This window comes from Bos indicus, chromosome X, assembly GCF_029378745.1.
Source record: "Bos indicus isolate NIAB-ARS_2022 breed Sahiwal x Tharparkar chromosome X, NIAB-ARS_B.indTharparkar_mat_pri_1.0, whole genome shotgun sequence".
NCBI classification, from domain to species: Eukaryota; Metazoa; Chordata; class Mammalia; order Artiodactyla; family Bovidae; genus Bos; species Bos indicus.
Window position 1 is genome coordinate 105919541 of NC_091789.1, and position 17781 is coordinate 105937321.

A 17781-nucleotide genomic window follows, 5' to 3' on the forward strand; every position below is an offset into this window, starting at 1 on the left:
ACTTTTTCACTCTCCTTCTTTCACTTTCATCAAGAGGCTCTTTAGTTCTTCTTCACTCTCTGCCATAAGGATGGTGTCATCTGCATATCTGAGGTTATTGATATTTCTGCCAGCAATCTTGATTCCAGCTTGTGCTTCCTCCAGCCCAGTGTTTCTCATGGTGTACTCTGTATATAAGTTAAATAAACAGGGTGACAATATACAGCCTTGACATACTCCTTTTCTTATTTGGAACCAGTCTGTTGTCACATGTCTACTTCTAACTGTTGCTTCCTGACCTGCATACAGGTTTCTCAAAAGACAGGTCAGGTGGTCTGGTATTCCCATCTCTTTCAGAATTTTCCACAGTTTATTGTGATCCACACAGTCTAAGGCTTTGGCATAGTCAATAAAGCAGAAATAGATATTTTTCTGGAACTCTTTTGCTTTTTCCATGATCCAGTGGATGTTGGCAATTTGATCTCTGGTTCCTCTGCCTTTTCTAAAACCAGCTTAAACATCTGGAAGTTCATGGTTCATGTATTGCTGAAGCCTGGCTTGGAGAATTTTGAGTGTTGCTTTACTAGCATGTGAGATGAATGTAATTGTGCGGTAGTTTGAGCATTCTTTGGCATTGCCTTTCTTTGGGATTGGAATGAAAACTGACCTTTTCCAGCCCTGTGGTCACTGCTGGGCTTTCCAAATTTGCTGGCATATTGAGTGCAGCACTTTCACAGCATCATCTTTCAGGATTTGAAACAGCTCAACTGGAATTCCATCACCTCCACTAGCTTTGTTCATAGTGATGCTTCCTAAGGCCCACTTGACTTCACATTCCAGGATGTCTGGCTCTAGGTCAGTGATCACACCATCGTGATTATCTGGGTCATGAAGATCTTTTTTGTACAGATCTTCTTTGTATTCTTGCCACCTCTTCTTAATATCTTCTGCTTCTGTTAGGTCCATACCATTTCTGTCGTTTATCGAGCCCATGTTTGCATGAAATGTTCCCTTGGTATTTCTAATTTTCTTGAAGAGATCTCTAGTCTTTCCCATTCTATTGTTTTCCTCTATTTCTTTGAATTGATCACTGAGGAAGCCTTTCTTATCTCTTCTTGGTATTCTTTGGAACTCTGCATTCAAATGGGTATATCTTTCCTTTTCTCCTTTGCTTTTTACTTCCCTTCTTTTCACAGCTATTTGTAAGGCCTCCTCAGACAGCCATTTTGCTTTTTTGCATTTCTTTTTCTTGGGGATGGTCTTGATTCCTGTCTCTTGTACAATATCACAAACCTCTGTCCATAGTTCATCAGGCACTCTGTCTATCAGATCTAGTCCCTTAAATCTATTTCTAACTTCCACTGTATAGTCATAAGGGATTTGATTTAGGTCATACCTGAATGGTCTAGTGGTTTTCTCCACTTTCTTCAGCCCGAATTTGGCAATAAGGAGTTCATGATCTGAGCCACAGTTAGCTCCTGGTCTTGTTTTTGCTGACTGTATAGAGCTTCGCCATCTTTGGCTGCAAAGAATATAATCAATCTGATTTCAGTGTCGACCATCTGGTGATATCCATGTGTAGCGTCTTCTCTTGTGTTATTGGAAGAGGGTGTTTGCATATTCCATTAGGACTTTTACTTAGCCTCAGACATAGGGTAGTTGACATGAGGACTGGGAGACATAGTAAAAGTCAAATTCATGTGTGACGTAGAAGTTGGTTTAAAGTTTACAAAGCACTGTTGCACATGGAAGAATATGAGAAGGGGCAGAGAGTACCATGGAGTTCTCCATAAAATAATCCAGCTCTTCTGTTTGCGGGCATAAGAGAAGGCCTCTTGCATGGCCATTTTTTAAATTCCCTGTGCTTCATGTAGTCCCTGCCATGGGGGACTTTCTCCTTTTCTCTTTTTTTCTTGTCTTATTTATCTCTGTACGTCCTTCTTTTTAAAATACTTGTACCATCATCATGTACATGTATAGAAAAGTTATCAGTTTTCATGTACAGAAAGGATCCTTTATTAGTAGCTCCAGTGACTAGATTTGGGGAAGATGGATGATGAGGGATGATGGAAGAACAGGGCCAGGCCTTGCATACTTCATAGTTGAAGCCCCTGTCCAATAGTGTGAATTGGGAGACTTTGGGTAGTTTTGCTGATTTCAGCTTGGGGTCATAGGTTATTGCTTAAACCATGACCTTTTACACTACTTAGTCTCCCCTCTCCTTTATTCCTCAGACCCTCATCAGAATGTGTTTGGGTATGTACCTCCTTTAGCCTTTCTTAGTCCAGGGTATCCCACTGAGTGCTCACTCAGAACTAAGCCTCACAAATTTGCTTCTCTCTGGTTTTTTATCTCCATTACCTCTGGTGCAGTGCTCCATGTTGGTGACAGTGGCACCAGGTACAAATTAATTGAGATGGGGCAGAAGTAACAAAAAAACATGGCACGCCTAAATGGGTTTCGGAAACTAGCTTTTACTTCTTAATAGATTGCAGTTTGTGGTGGAGCATGCAAATAACATCAAAACTATGCAGATTATTTCCTAGCTTGTTACTTGTTTCACATACCTGAATAAGCCTCTGGTGAAATTCAAAGGAGACTGTTCTTCTGAACCACAGATCCCAAAAGCCAAGGAATCACGAGCTATTGGGAAATTCATTTATATAGTACCTGTTTTTCCACTGCATTCCTCTTTCAGGGGAAGTAATCTTGGACAGTCTAATCCATTCCCTTATGTAATCTTTCTTACCGTGGAAAGTTGAAATCTCGAACTTTAGAAAATGTGTAGTTTCCTTTGAGTTTAGCCTTTTCTGAAAGGAAGGCTGGGTGAATAAGGGTTTGCCCTACCTTTTTGCTCTGTCAACTTGAGAATTCTTGTTCTTCCTAGAAATGTCTCAGTAACTTATATTTCAGAGGAATGGATGATGGGTCTATGTTTGGAGTAATAGAATAATAAGACAGATTTGTTAGAGGGAGGGCCACTGTGGGAACTGTTCATGTGGTCACGGTTGCTCATGACACTTGTACACCCTGTCTACGTATGAATTATTCATTGTGCTGCCTTTGTTATAATAGCCACAGTGTTTGGTCTCTAAGACTGTCTTGTGATATATACTTCTTTTGCTAAAAGGCTACATATCAGCAGCCTCATTTGATTTAGAAGCCAATTCAGCATACCACGCATACCACTCGAGAAGAATGTCAGGATCCTTCCTGCTCTGAAAATGTCATGCATGCTTAAAATGACAAAGTTTGTCACAAACAGTGGTTGCAAGTGCTTTTTATTCATTCTTGAATCTTCAAAGCCCTTTAATTTGAAGGTTTTATCTTCAGTCAGAAAAAATCACTCAAATACTTGTTTTGACTTTTAATATCAGAAAGTTGAATTGGAGATTTAGAGTATATCCAAAACATAGAGTGAAGGCAAAATGTATTTTTAAAATATTGTGGTTAAGAAAAAAAAAAAAAAAGCTTAACAGGAAATTTACTGCTTTAACAGCGTTCTTGATTAAAGTTAAGACCTACAGGTTTTATTGACAAAGATAAATTTGAGGAAAGATAATTTTGAGAAAATCCAGAATAAAAAGAAATAAAAATACCTGCAAGAATTTTTGAAGTTAAATTAAGAAAGGATTAATTGCCCTAAGAAAAATTTGACTTTCTCTTTTGCCTCTTTATTTCTGTTTGAACATCGTTCATTCTAATCCACTTTAACCATTTTTAAGTGTACAGTGTACAGCAGTATTAACTATATGCACATTGTTATGCAACAGATCTTTAGAACTTTTTCATCTTGCAAAACTGAAAGTCTGTACTCATTAAAGAGCATCTCCCCATCCCCAGCCCCTGGCAGCCACCGTTTCACTTTCTGTTTCTACGAGTTTGACTACTTAGATGCTTTGTATAAATGGAATTATGCAATAGTTGTCTTTCTGTGAGTGGCTCATCTCACTTAGCATTATGTCCTCAAGGTTCAACCACGTTGCAGCATATGACGGGGATTTCTTCTTTCTGAAGGCTATAGCCCATTGCATGTATATACCACATTTTCTTCGTCCATGTCTCTGTGGAACTAGTGTGTCTTTTTGTAAAATGTTCTTATGAAAGCTTTGCTTGGGACTTAAAGCAACCCAACCACAGAGGACATAGAAAAATCAAATACGAGTCACATATGGTAAGAAATAGAATTTTCGTTTGTAATATTTAATGTGTAACTTTCATTTTCTTCCATGCAAAACTTGAAATTTCTTCAACTGGGATTCTAGTGTAAATGGGTTAGGTTCCCACTCCCCGGAACATGTCTCCCCTGATGCAGCCTCCCACCACTGCCCTCTTAAAATTATAGCTCCTCAGACTGTCCCTTAAGGGACAGTGTGCCTGGGAGCCAGGACTCTTGACCTGTGGGAGCTGGGAGTCCTGTGGTCCTACCCGCACTGACTAAGGCATGTGTTCAAGTGCTTGCTGGAGAGTGTGATAAACAGTGGCATTTTCTCCTCAAGTTGTCCGTGTTTTACTCGAATGTCTAGAGGGAAGAGATAAGGGAAAAGGGGCAGGGCAGGAAGGGAGCTGATGGAGCCAGGAAAGGATGGATGACCTATGAGATCATTAGGGTTGGTAATGGGCTTTCTCATTGGACTATGTGGGCCTTTCTCACAGATGAGCTTCTGTGGGGATTCCAGCCCCCCACTCAGAGTTGAAGCAGCTCTAGCTCAAGCAAAACCACACAAGCAGTACACTCCGTGGCCTGGATATAGTCTAAGTGTTGCCAGAGAACCAGGGGACAGAGTATGACATGAAAGAACACGGGATTTGGGAGACAATCCTATGGTGCTGCTTTCACTCTTTCTTGCCTTTGGTTCTTCCTGGGAGCAACGTGATGAAGCAGATGGGGAGGCCAGGTTTGGATGGTGGCTGGGGAGTCCCTGTCCTCACGGCTGCTATAGTGTCATTAGTTTTCCTGTCTTTGGCAAGTACAAGCTGTTAGAAGAAGCCTTTTCCCCTCCCTGACCCTTTTATTATGCTTGGATAAGGGTGAGGAGCCACGGAGGGTGCGTCTTCTTTGATTTCCTCATAGGAAAGCCAGGCAGGGTGCTGCCAGGTGGGTGAGGGGAGAAGAAAAGCTGAGGGAAATGCCCAGCATCTTACGGAGAAACCTGAGTGTCTGGGGGGAATGCTTGTGTGCTTGGACTGTGGCTTCTCAGAGACCCCCACACCCTCTGGCTTCTCAGTGATGGAGTCAGGATGTGGGGAAAGGAGGGGGCTCAAGCCCAGGTGCGTGGTTGGTTCCGCAGCAGTGCCAGCCGGTTCTGTCTTGCCTCCCACGACAGCCTGCTAGGGAGGAGCTGCACACCCCAGCCCTGCCAAGTGGCAGGGCAGTCAGCTGATTCTTAGGCCTGAGTCAGGTGAGGGCCCTGACAGACCTGGCCCCTGCAGTGAGGGCTCTGCTTTAGGAGGCAGATGGAAGCCGAGGACTTTCTGCTTTGTGACTGCCAATTTGGAAGCAAGAATAAATATTTTTAAAAGATCTTTACCGAGTCATTTGTGTGTTATGTGTGGTAGTGATGGTGGTGGTGGTGGTGTGTGTGTGTGGCTTTAAAACATAAGTTTACATTATTAATTTTGTCCCCTAACCCTTTTAATAAAGATCCCCAAGTCTGCAGCAAAGTTGAAAGGATTTTACAGTGAACATATAACACTGCTGTTAAGTCACTTCAGTCGTGTCCGACTCTGTGCGACCCCAGAGACGGCAGCCCACCAGGCTCCCCCGTCCCTGGGATTCTGCAGGCAAGAACACCGGAGTGGGTTGCCATTTCCTTCTCCAGTGCATGAAAGTGAAAAGTGAAAGTGAAGTCGCTCAGTCGTGTCCGACTCTTCGCGACCCCATGGACTGCAGCCCACCAGGCTCCTCCATCCATGGGATTTTCCAGGCAAGAGTACTGGAGTGGGGTGCCGTTGCCTTCTCTGACATAAAACACTAGATGACCAGTATGTTATGATACTTGCTTTATCTAATAGCTAACAATCTATCATCCATTAACCCGTCTTGTTTTATGATGCATTAAAAGAAACACTTGCCCATAAATGCTCCTGCATTATAAATTCAGTGTTTTTTTTTCTTTGAATTTGCATATGGTGAAATGTACACATCTAAGTGTAAAGTGCTATATTTCCCATCATTCTGTCAGCATACTTTTTTCCCCTTTTTTACAAAATCAAACTTCTGGCTAGTTACAGAATTGTCATAAATTAAGAAGTAAGGTTTTGAAAGTAGTTGGGAACAATAGCATATGACGAGCATATTAGAAAGATTATGTTCATTGTAACATGAAATTTGTTCTTTTGGTAAATACCCTGGCCCTTCTCTTGGTTCTCTTCCTGTCCATTCCCTTCTCCATATACACAGGAGAGAGAAAAAAGTAAAGCAATTGATTAGTGAAGTTTTTTTTTTAGGATCTCCCAGAGTGAAGGACTAGCTAAAAAGTGACTTCTACTTCCAGCTTTTGCCATTTGCGTTTTGGCAACCACTTTCTTCTTCTACTTTTCCTTTTGTTGTGAAATTCAATGAGAAATAGTCTGTCTAGTCCCTATATTTCATAACAAAAACCCTTCCTCAATTTAGTATAGCTATTCTAGAAAGTCCAAATAGACAATTCCATGACAATTCATAATGTTGTGTTTCCACGTGGAATTAAAGGAATCCGCCTGCCAGTGCAGGAAACATAATGAGATATGGGTTCAGTCCCTGGGTCAGGAAGATCCCCTAGAGGAGAGCATGGCAACCCACTCCAGTATTCTTGCCTGGAGGATCCCATGGACAGAGGAGCCTGGCAGGCTGCAGGCCATAGGGTTGCAAAGAGTCAGACACTATTGAAGCGACTTAGCATGCATGCATGCATAAAGTGACAGATTACTTGAATACTATGAAGGGCACATTTGTCACACTTATTAGGAAAATGGGGAGATATAAATGTTGATTTCTGTTTATTACTGGTTCTCTGGGGAATCCTTGCACTGTTTGTTTTAATTGTCTGTACACAATGGCCATGTCAAGCTGCTTGAATGATGGAAGAGAAAACCCAAACTCAGGTAGGACAAGAATTTGATCTGGGTCTGTGTGATGTCTTGTCTTTAAAAAGGGGAAAATGGACAAGATTGGCTTTGTAAATATTTGGTGTGTATGTTCAAATGCCTGGTGCTGTAGGTTAAAGAGAGACCCCAAAGAATAGATTCTCTAGAACAAGCATACTGTTTGCTTAGGAAGAGCGGATGTAGGTATGTGATAAGCAGGATCAGGATAGTAAGTTTATAGCACAGGTTCAAAGAGCAGGCAATGGCTGGCAGCTCTGGTGGTTGGGGAAGGTTTCTGTGGGGAGTATCTGCTTTGAGGTGATTGGATGTGGATGGAGAGAGGAAGGGAAGACGGCTTTCAAGGTCTCTCAGTTGCTCACAGCAGAGATGCTTATTCCCTTCAATGCAGTATGAATCAATGAAAGATTTGGGGAGGTCTTAACAGATAAAGTTGAAAAGATAAGTTGGAGTAATTATGTCAGGTCTTAATTGACAAGTTATTTTATTTATTTATTTTTAATCTTATTGAAGTATAGTTGATTTACTATGTTTTAATTTCTTCTGTACAGCAGTGACTCAGTTATATATATGTGTGTGTGTGTGTATATATATATTCTTTTTCATTATGATTTGTCATAGAATATTGAATATAATTCCCTGTGCTATAATACATTATGACCTTGTTGTTTATCCATCCTATATATAATAGTTTGCCCAAACTCCATTCCTTCCCTCCTCTACCCAGAACCCTTGGCAATCACAAGTCTATTCTCTGTGTCTGTGAGTCTGCTTGTTTCTTTGTTTGTTTTTGTAGCTATGTTGATTTGTATTGTAATTTAGATTCCACATATGAGTGATATCACATGGTATTTGTCTTCTCTTTCTGATTTTGCTTAGTATGATAATCTCAGCAAATGGCATTATTTCATTCTTTTTGGTGGCTGAGTAATATTCCATTACTGTTTTAAAATCACATCTTATTTATCAACTCATCTTTGACAAATAATTTTATTTTATTTTATTTTATTTTAGTGTACAAAACTAATTTATTTTTATTTTTTTTTCTAATTTTATTTTATTTTTAAACTTTACATAATTGTATTAGTTTTGCCAAATAAAGGCTAATACAACCCTTAGTTTGCTGGATTATTTTCCATTCTCCACCTGTGGTTAACAGAAATCACACTAGACCAGGGTCTTTTCATCAAAAGAAAGAATAGTATCCATTCACTGATTTATTGTTTGAATAAATAATTTGTGTGAGCTAATTTAAAAAAAGTTTATGAGAAGTGATGATTAACCAATATATGGGAAATAAAATTTTAACCCTAAGGTTTAAACAGAAGTGTCACCTTTTCATGAGAAAAAATGTGACCATCTACTCCTTTTATTAATGGGGACACGGTCACTGTTTAAATCAAAAACAATGTAAGAAAATGCCCAACAGCATGTCTTGTGTATAGTTACTCATCTTTTAAATGTTGCAAAATGCTGAAGGGATCAGAAAACCAGAAAGGGTGGGGGAAGTTGGTGGTTTAAAAAATATAGTGACTAACTGACTTGTGCTGACTAACATCGGTGAACTCATAGTGAGTAACAATAGTGAATTTAGAAGGGATATAAATACAAGGAGAACTATTTTAAGACTGCTATAATACAAAAGGCAGCTGAATTGGTCACAAGTAAGGGTTCCCTCTGGGAAATTTAGAAGTAGTTCAGTTCACCCCTACAAAGTCTTATTTCTCTTTCCCTTCTTACGGGAGTTAGATGGAGTTCTTTCAAATATGGCTCCTTTTCCACTGGCTTCCTGGGGGTAGTTCTTGGCAGATGAGCTTGCATGTGGTTTTGCCTCGAAAAAAACACTGTAGGTGTCCAATGGTAAGCAAAAACAAAAGGTCAATGGTGGTGTCTGAAAACTGGAAACGTAAAAGGTTTATTTGAGTTTATTTTCTTAGTTTTTGTTTCCAGTCATGGGATAAAAGTATAAGGACTGACAAACCATCTTTTTCATAAACATAGATGCTATCTTTTTAAAAATGAAAGATTATAGGTTATAGATAGAGCAAAATTATAACTGACCAGAATGTGCAAAGACAGAAACTCTATTGTGGAATTTCCAATTATTTGAGTGTTAATCAGAAAATGTTTTGTTTTTGTTCTTGTTGAAAATACTTTTAAATGTTAATTTATTTTCCTTGAAACTCATTTTCCCAAAAGTATTTGACCTGAGGCCAGATAACGAATTTGCTGTCTTTTTCTCTCATAACATCTGCCTTATTTTTGTTGACACTGATTATTGAGTGGGTTTCCCCGGTGGCTCAGTGGCAAAGAATCTGCCTGCAATGCAGGAGCTGCAGGAGACACAGGTTTGATCCCTGGTTGGGAAGATCCCCTGAAGGAGGACAGGGCAACCCACTGCAGTATTCTTGACTGCAGAATCCCATGGACAGAGGAGCCTGGCGCGTTGTACTCCATAGGGTCACAAAGAGTCAGACACCATTGAAGCGACTTGTCCCATGAGTGGTCTCTTGCCTCATTAGACTTAAATTCTCTAAAGACAAGGATACCACATGGGTTATCATTGTAATACCAGCACTCATCTAACCCAGTGTCTAACATATAGCAGGTACTTATTTGATCAAAGAAATAAGAAGATTATGAATCATACATTAAAGATGGATTTCTCTAGCTGTGTCTTGGGAATTAATTTTTTCTGGAAGAAAATAACAGACTCATCTACACCTAGGGCATGATGGGATTTCAGTTTTTAGCTAAAATCTTTAAATGAACTTATTTTCCCATTGTCTTTTATGTTAAGCTTTGTTTTCTCTCATAATTTGGGATTTCCAGGGACGTGGGTCACTTTTAATATATTCCACATATATACGGAAGGCAATCATTAGTTCTATTCATTTGGGTGAGGCCTTGGATAAATAAATAATGTCCCTCATTTAGTATGATAAATAAGAAAGAAAATTGTCTCAAGTGCATGAATTTGAATGGCATGGATAGGAAAGAGAAAGCCTCAGGTTTCCTTGGTGAGAATATTATCTGAAGGTCTTTGAACAGTTAATTAAATGGAGTATTTATTTAAATAAATGGGAGTCTGTAGGCAAATTGACGAGCAGTTTTGGTTTTTCTAAAGAAATCTAGTGGTTTTGAAATAATTGAAACTTTTAGTAGAAAATATATTATGAAGTCCCCTCAGTGTAATTTCAACATGAAAGGGTGTACTGCTGCATTTAACATTGAAGATGATTTCAGTATTTTGTCTTAAATTTAGCAGACCTATTTTTCAGACTTGGAGGTGCTGAGAGCAGACGCACATAATACCATTCCTTCAAAATTGGTGGTAAATTTCAGTTAAGTTTAGCGCACCAGAAAAGCTATACTGTAGAGTTTTGTGTTATATTTAGGGAAGACTTCATCTAAAATTTTTGCATTCACAATTGGAGCAAATTATATTTAAAAGGGAATAGCTTTTAAGATACAATTTGGTTATTGCAGTGTATCCTTTATAGGTTTTGCTGGTTTACAAGAATGAGAAATGAAGGGAGAGAAAGGATTTATGTGGACATTGGATTCAAGAATCGCCTTAGGCATTTGCATGGCCCCTTAATCTCAATTGAGGCTGTCTTCTGTCTTTTATGTCTTCTAGTTTTGGCTAGGGACAGGTGTTTTAAGTATTGTCTCTCAGGTAGAATCACTGTTGCCAATTCATTCTGAAGTATATAAATGCTTATTCTATAAAATTCAGAGATTGACTATTTTCCAATCTCATCTAGGTTTAGAGCTTTGAAAATAGGTTAGTAAATAGCATGGTTCAGTTTTCATTTTGACATATAAGCACCCCTCCATGAGTTTAATCCTTTTAAAAAAATTCACATTAGTAATGTTTGAAATAGCTTTCCTGAAATGAAACTTCAGAAGGGAATGGAACTTGATGTCTTGGGATTTTTAGAGCTTCTCAACAGAGAGCAATGGAAAGCCCAGGAACATAGATGGCAGGAGTGCTTCACAAGGAGGCTATTGAATGGGCCAGGAAATGCTGCAGATAAATGCAATTGGAGAGCAGAAGACAAACCATGCTGGAGCCCTTAGACTCTTAGCTATTTGGTTTGTTTTTTTTTGGTTTTAACTTAAAAGGAAACCTAGGTTTTTACACTTTGACATTAAAAAAAAAGGAATCTAGACCATCCTTTCCATTGAGCAGCCTCAGAGTCAGGAAAACAAAGTAGAAAGCGTTTGTTCACTCCTTCAAAGTGTTTCTCTGGATCTGACGCACTTTTCAAGTCTGCAGGAGGATGCGAAGTCTTCAGTGTTCATCACCACTAAAGAGAATCTGTGGCCTCGGACTGTTTAGATGATGTTGCCCAAAGTAAGAGCTTAAGTAATATGTTGAATGACTGAATTCATAAACCTTATCTTAAAATTCTGGTATGACAACAAAGCTTGTATCCTGGAAGAAGACATTTCAAGAAAGGAAAGCAAACATTGCTTTATGCAGGAAGTCAAATCATAGTATCTGCTATACAAAGAGATGGTGCCCATTAGAGCTATAAAAGAAGCTCAAGAAACATTTATATTGGGTGATGGATGATAGATATGTGAAGAGAGATGTCTCTGATCATGGAAGAAAACAGAGTAGAATCAATTCACTAGTGGAAGCAAATCATATATATTGTACTAAACACTATTTTAAAAGATTTAGGTTCTTCTTTTGTTTCCAATTATATAACTTAAAAAAAAAGCATTGAAGTATAGTTGATTTACACTGTTGTGTTAGTTTCAGGCGTGCAGCAGAGTGATTCAGATAGACATACATGCACACACACATATTCAGGTTATTTTCCATTATAGGTTATTACAAGATCTTGAATATTGTTCCCTACATTATATGGTAAATCCTTGTTGCTAAGGTTCTTAATAAAACATTTATCAATGGTTTTTCTGTCTCAAAGAGTGTTTTTTAAAACTTTTTATTTAGAACTAATTTTACATTTGCAGAACAGTGGCAAAAACAGTACAGAGAGGTCCCATAGTCCCATCACCCAGCTTCCTCAATCTTCCACGAACTGTTATTAAGACCGGGAAATGAGCATTGGTACAAAACTTCTAACTAAACTCCAGGCTTCTCGTCACATTTCAACCAGGTTTTCCATGTATATCCTTCTTCTGTTCCAGGATCCCATCCAGGATCCCACAGTGCTTTTTAGTCATCTTGTCTCCTTTATAATCTCCAATCTGAGACAGTTCCTCAGTTCAAAGAATATAAAAAATATTTCTCTAGGGCGGCAGAAAGTGAAGAAGAACTAAACAAAGTGAAATAGAGTGAAAAAGTTGGCTTAAAGCTCAACATTCAGAAAACTAAGATCATGGCATCCGGTCCTATCACTTCATGGCAAATAGATGGGAAAACAGTGGAAACAGCGGCTGACTTTATTTTGGGGGGCTCCAAAATCACTGCAGATGGTGATTGCAGCCAGGAAATTAAAAGATGCTTATTCCTTGGAAGGAAAGTTATGACCAACCTAGACAGCATATTGAAAAGCAGAGACATTACTTTGTCAACAAAGGTCCGTCTAGTCAAGGCTATGGTTTTACCAGTGGTCGTGTATGGATGTGAGAGTTGGACTATAAAGAAAGCTGAGTGGCAAAGAATTGATGCTTTTGAACTGTGGTGTTGGAGAAGACTCTTGAGAGTCCCTGGGACAGCAACAAGATCCGACCAGTTCATCTTAAAGGAAATCAGTTTTGAATATCATTGGAAAGACTGAAGCTGAAGCTGAAACTCCAACACTTTGGCCACCTGATGCGAAGAGCTGACTCATTTGAAAAGACCCTGATGCTGGGAATGATTGAAGGCCGGAGGAGAAGGGGACGACAGAGGATGAGATGGTTGGATGGCATCACCAACTCAATGGACATGAGTTTGAGTAAGCTCTGGGAGTTGGTGATGGACAGGGAGGCCTGGTGTGCTGCAGTCCATGAGGTTGCAAAGAGTCTGACACGACTGAGCGACTGAGCTGAATTGAACTGAAATAATTAAAAGGGGCTTCCCCAGTAGCTCAGCTTGTAAAGAATCTGCCTGCAATGCAGGAGACCCCGGTTCGATTCCTGGGTCGGGAAGATCCACTGGAGAAGGAATAAGCTACCCACTCCAGTATTCTTGGGCTTCCCTGGTGGCTCAGCTGGTAAAGAATCTGCCTGCAATGAGGGAGACCAGGTTTCAATCCCTGAATTGGGAAAATCCCCTGGAGAAGGGAATGGCATCCCATTCCCGTATTCTGGCCTGGGGAATTCTATGGACTGTATATAGTCCATGGGGTCACAAAGAGTGGACACAACTGAGTGACTTTCACCTTCACTTTCAAAAAATTACAAGGTAGTTACAAAAGAATTTTCATCTAGAAGTATTTATCCTGCTTATACATTTCATCCTCCCTCCAGTCTTTTAAAATATCTTTATATATATATATATATTTGCAAAATGCTTTACAAGTTTTACTTGTTCCAAAAATTAGTGAGAAGCAAGGAGTAATTTTTGACAATTTTCTCATTTTATTTAAAAGGAAATTGAGCCATAGGGGAGTTTGTATTGTATTTGAAAGCTGAGAATAACAAATTGAGGAGACACGGTTCGAACCTTATTTCATTTGTTTATGGCTTCGTTAGCCAGAATACTGCCTTTTGCACTGTCTGAGCATCCCCTTGAATGTGATGACTGACGTGAATTCAGGTTGACCTCAAAGCAACTAAAAGACGCAGAATTTCCATAGAAGCTATACCGGTTTCCTTTACTGCTGTTTCATATTCACCTTTCCCAAATCAACTCCCAGTTTGGTGTTGCTGTATAAAATGAAACTGCCTTCTAAACAAAGGGGAAATGATGCATTGGCGGGGGGGCCTCCTTTGGCCAACAGAATCACCTTACTCAGAAAACTCATCACTGGGTTGACATGGGAATAAGGGAAGGATGGATGTGCTATGGTTCCAGGATGCAAAAAGGTCTTTCGAGCTGAGGTCCACCCCTAAAGTAGCCAAGCTGCAGAGGCTTGTGAGGCTTTGGGAAGCCAAGATATCTGCCTTCCCAGAATGCTTCACTTGACAGAGAGATGCAAATGTATTGCTTTTCCATGAATTGTGTAAGTGAATGTTCCATATATTTTTTGCTTTGTACATGTTAATTTCTGCCTTTATTTGTGTGCTTTGGTAAAGTTATTTGAGAGTTCAACGAAACACAAAATAGAATTGCCGGCCTTTAAAGCAACCCAGGGAAGTAGATAAATCAGTCTTTCAGGTTTCTCACCCAGCATTATGAACCCTCTGCCTTTTTCTCCTTTGATTTCCTAGACCCCAGGCAATCCAGCTGGGCCACTGAGGAGGGGAGGAGGGAGTGCAGAGGCCCTTTAAATTTCCTTTCATCTGGTGTCCTCTTTGCTGACAGAAATAAATTAGCATGTCATATATTAATATACTAGTGGCTGTTAGCTACATTATTCCTTTCTGGTAAAATCAGTGCAGTTCAGTTCAATCACTTGGTCATGTCTGACTCTTTGCGATCCCATGAACTGCAGCACGCCAGGCCTCCCTATCCATCACCAACTCCTGGAGTTTACTCAAACTCATGTCCATTGACAGTGTCGGTGATGCCATCCAACCAAATCATCCTGTCATCCCCTTCTCCTGTCTTCAGTCTTTTCCAAAATCAGGGTCTTTTCCAATGAGTCAGTTCTTCACATCAGGTGGCCAAAGTATTGGAGTTTCAGCTTTAGCATCAGTCCTTCCAATGAATATTTAAAACTGATGATAGACTGGTTGAATCTCCTTGCAGTCCAAGGGACTCTCAAGAGTCTTCTCCAATACCACAGTTCAAAAGCATCAATTCTTTGCCACTCAGCTTTCTTTATAGTCCAACTCTCACATCCATACATGACTACTGGAAAAACTGCATCTTTGACTAGGTGGACCTTTGTTAGTAAGGGAATGTCTCTGTTTTTTAATATGCTGTCTAAAACCTAACCAAAGCCTCAGAGACATAAACACTGAAGGCCAAGGACTTACCAGTACAGGCTTGTGAACATTCTAGTAAGTGAGGATTTTGCCCCTGTTCAGTTACTACCCCATGCTGGTTAGCCCTGTCAGTGTCTTAATCACATGAGAAGCATGCAAAGTAAATCTTAGAAAAACTACTAATTATAAATATGTTCTCCTGGAAAACAGGAAGCAAGCATTTTTAAGCCTGTGAAAGAAAGGAGGCTTTCCAAATGAATCCATTTATACAGTGGACTATACCATATTATGTCTTGTGAATTAAGAACTATGTGAACATATTCTGAAAAATATGAGAGAAATAAAGAATTTATTTGTCCAGCTATCTCTGTCAAGAAGGTTTTATTTCTATATGTTCATTCGAGACTGGACCCTTAACAAATAGTTTTTACATGAAAAGTAATTTTTATGCTAGTGTTTAGCAAAGTTGCGATTATTTTCCATGAGCCTCCATATTCTATTTTGACATGAGTTTAGCATCAGGCATTTTAAGTAACATTTTGGCTTCCTTTGGGTATTTCTTCTCTTAAAATAAGTGGGAAAAAATCTTACCACTTCTTTCTTTTGTAATTAAAATTTTTTTTGTGCTTTTAGGAGAATGCTTTCAAAATGGTAGGAGTTAGACATGTTATGCGTGGTGTTAAGGTCCAAAGAAACGAATTAGAGTGAAAAAAAGAGGACTTCATGTTCCCCTTAGAAATATTGAGAGTTGATGTTTCGCTTCACAGACATTGTACAAATCTACTTCTTCCTAAATGGATTTCTTTTAGTGACTCTCAGCATAGGTACTTGTTGACCTTTGGCTACAATAATAGTTCTCCAGTTTTAAGAAATGGACTTGTATGATTACAAACCAAGAACACTTTAAGTGGTTATAATACAGGGCTGTTGTAATGTAAAACTTTTCAACTGTTTTCTAGCTTGGTCATTATTATGTGCCTTAGAAATCCTTATTCTGTGAGTGAGTGCTCTCTGCTTTTTCAGTCTGTACAGTTATTAGTGGTTGATAAATATCAAATTTTCTATACCTACATTGGGCTCTTAGAGCATACAGTATTATCAAATGTAAGGTCTATGAAAGATATTTTACAGTGTTTAATGAATATTAAGGTATTCTTTGTATTGGAACTTATGAAAAATCCATTTTTCTTCAGATACTCTATATAGCCCATGCTTTTAAACCAGGCTGGTTTTAGCTCTACCTTGTTTTTATGATTTGTCCTCCATTACTGAGAATGGTACAAAATGAGACCTTTGCTGGTATGTTAACTTGATTATAATTTGTATGTATAGCAAAAAAATCTCACATGACAGAGGATGAGGTGGTTGGATGGCATCACCGACTCAATGAACATGAGTTTGAGTAGGGACAGGGAAGCCTGGCGTACTGCAGTCCATGGGGTCACAAAGAGTTGGACATGACTGAGTGACTGAACTGAACTGATCACAAAAAATGGATGTGTTTCTTCTATTATCAGTACTAAATGAGAGCCCTCTTTCAAGATTTTTTTTTTTTTTTTTTGGTCAGCATCTTGCACTCCTTGTTCAGCCACTCAGTCCTGTCCGAATCTTTGCCACACCATGGACTGCAGCACTCCAAGCCACCCTGTCCTTCACCACCTCCCGGAGCTTGCTCAAACTCATGTCCATTGAGTCCGTGATGCATCCAACCATCTCGTCCTCTGTCATTCCCTTCTCCTCCTGCCTTCAGTCATTCCCTGCATCAGGGTCTTTTCTAATGAGTCAGCTCTTCACATCAGGTGGCCAAAGTTTTGGAGTTTCAGCATCACTCCTTCTAATGAATATACAGAATTGATTTCCTTTAGGATTGACTGGTTTGATCTCCTTGCTATCCAAGAGACTCTCAAGAGGCTTCTCCAACACCACAGTTCAAAAGCATCAATTGTTTGGCATTCAGCCTTCTTTATGGACCAACTCTTACATCCATACATGACTACTGGAAAAAACCATAGCTTTGACTGACTTGCACTCCTAGCTATGGTCTGAGCAAGGATACTGAGATTAGTATGCTGCACTGGGTCTTCAATAAGCAATTGATTCAGTACTGTGCTCATCTTTTGCGTTCCGACAACCGCATACTTATCAAGAGTGTTCCCAACCTATAAGTGGATTTATTTTATCTTAAGATGGGCCTTAGCTGTGGCTCAGCCTATAAAGAATGTGTCTGAAATGCAGGAGACCTGGGTTTGATCCCTGGGTCAGGAAGATTCTCTGGAGAAAGGAATGGCAACCCACTCCAGTATTCTTGCCTAGAGAATTCCATGGAAAGAGGAGCCTGGCAGGCTACAGTCCATGGAGTTGCAAAGTCAGACATGACTGCACAGTTAACATTTTCACTTTCACACACACTACCTAATGTGAGAAATGTTTCTGACATTTGGGACATGGGTTTATGGAAATTAGATTAAAAGAAAAAGGAGATGATGTAGTCTGTCTTGTTTTAGGATAAACAGTGTCTCTAAAGTTTTCCTTTAAGCCTGCGTTAACTCATTGTGTTCTTTTTTAAACTCTAGTCTCTCTTTGGGAACCACATCTTAAAAGGTAAGCATATTTAGTAATTCCTGGCCTAGAGGGAAGTACCAATGATTGCTGTTTTCAGAAGAGAAGCATAGTGTCTTAGAATGAGCTAGATCCATCCTTCCCTGCTTTTTTTTTGAACAG

The 17781-nt window shown here is 39.4% G+C and overlaps 1 long non-coding RNA gene across 1 annotated transcript in view; it reads left to right on the forward strand.

The window, feature by feature from the left end:
* LOC139181342 (uncharacterized) overlaps positions 1-17781 on the forward strand; it is a 121741-nt gene that overhangs the window by 32953 nt on the left and 71007 nt on the right. The window lies entirely within an intron of this gene.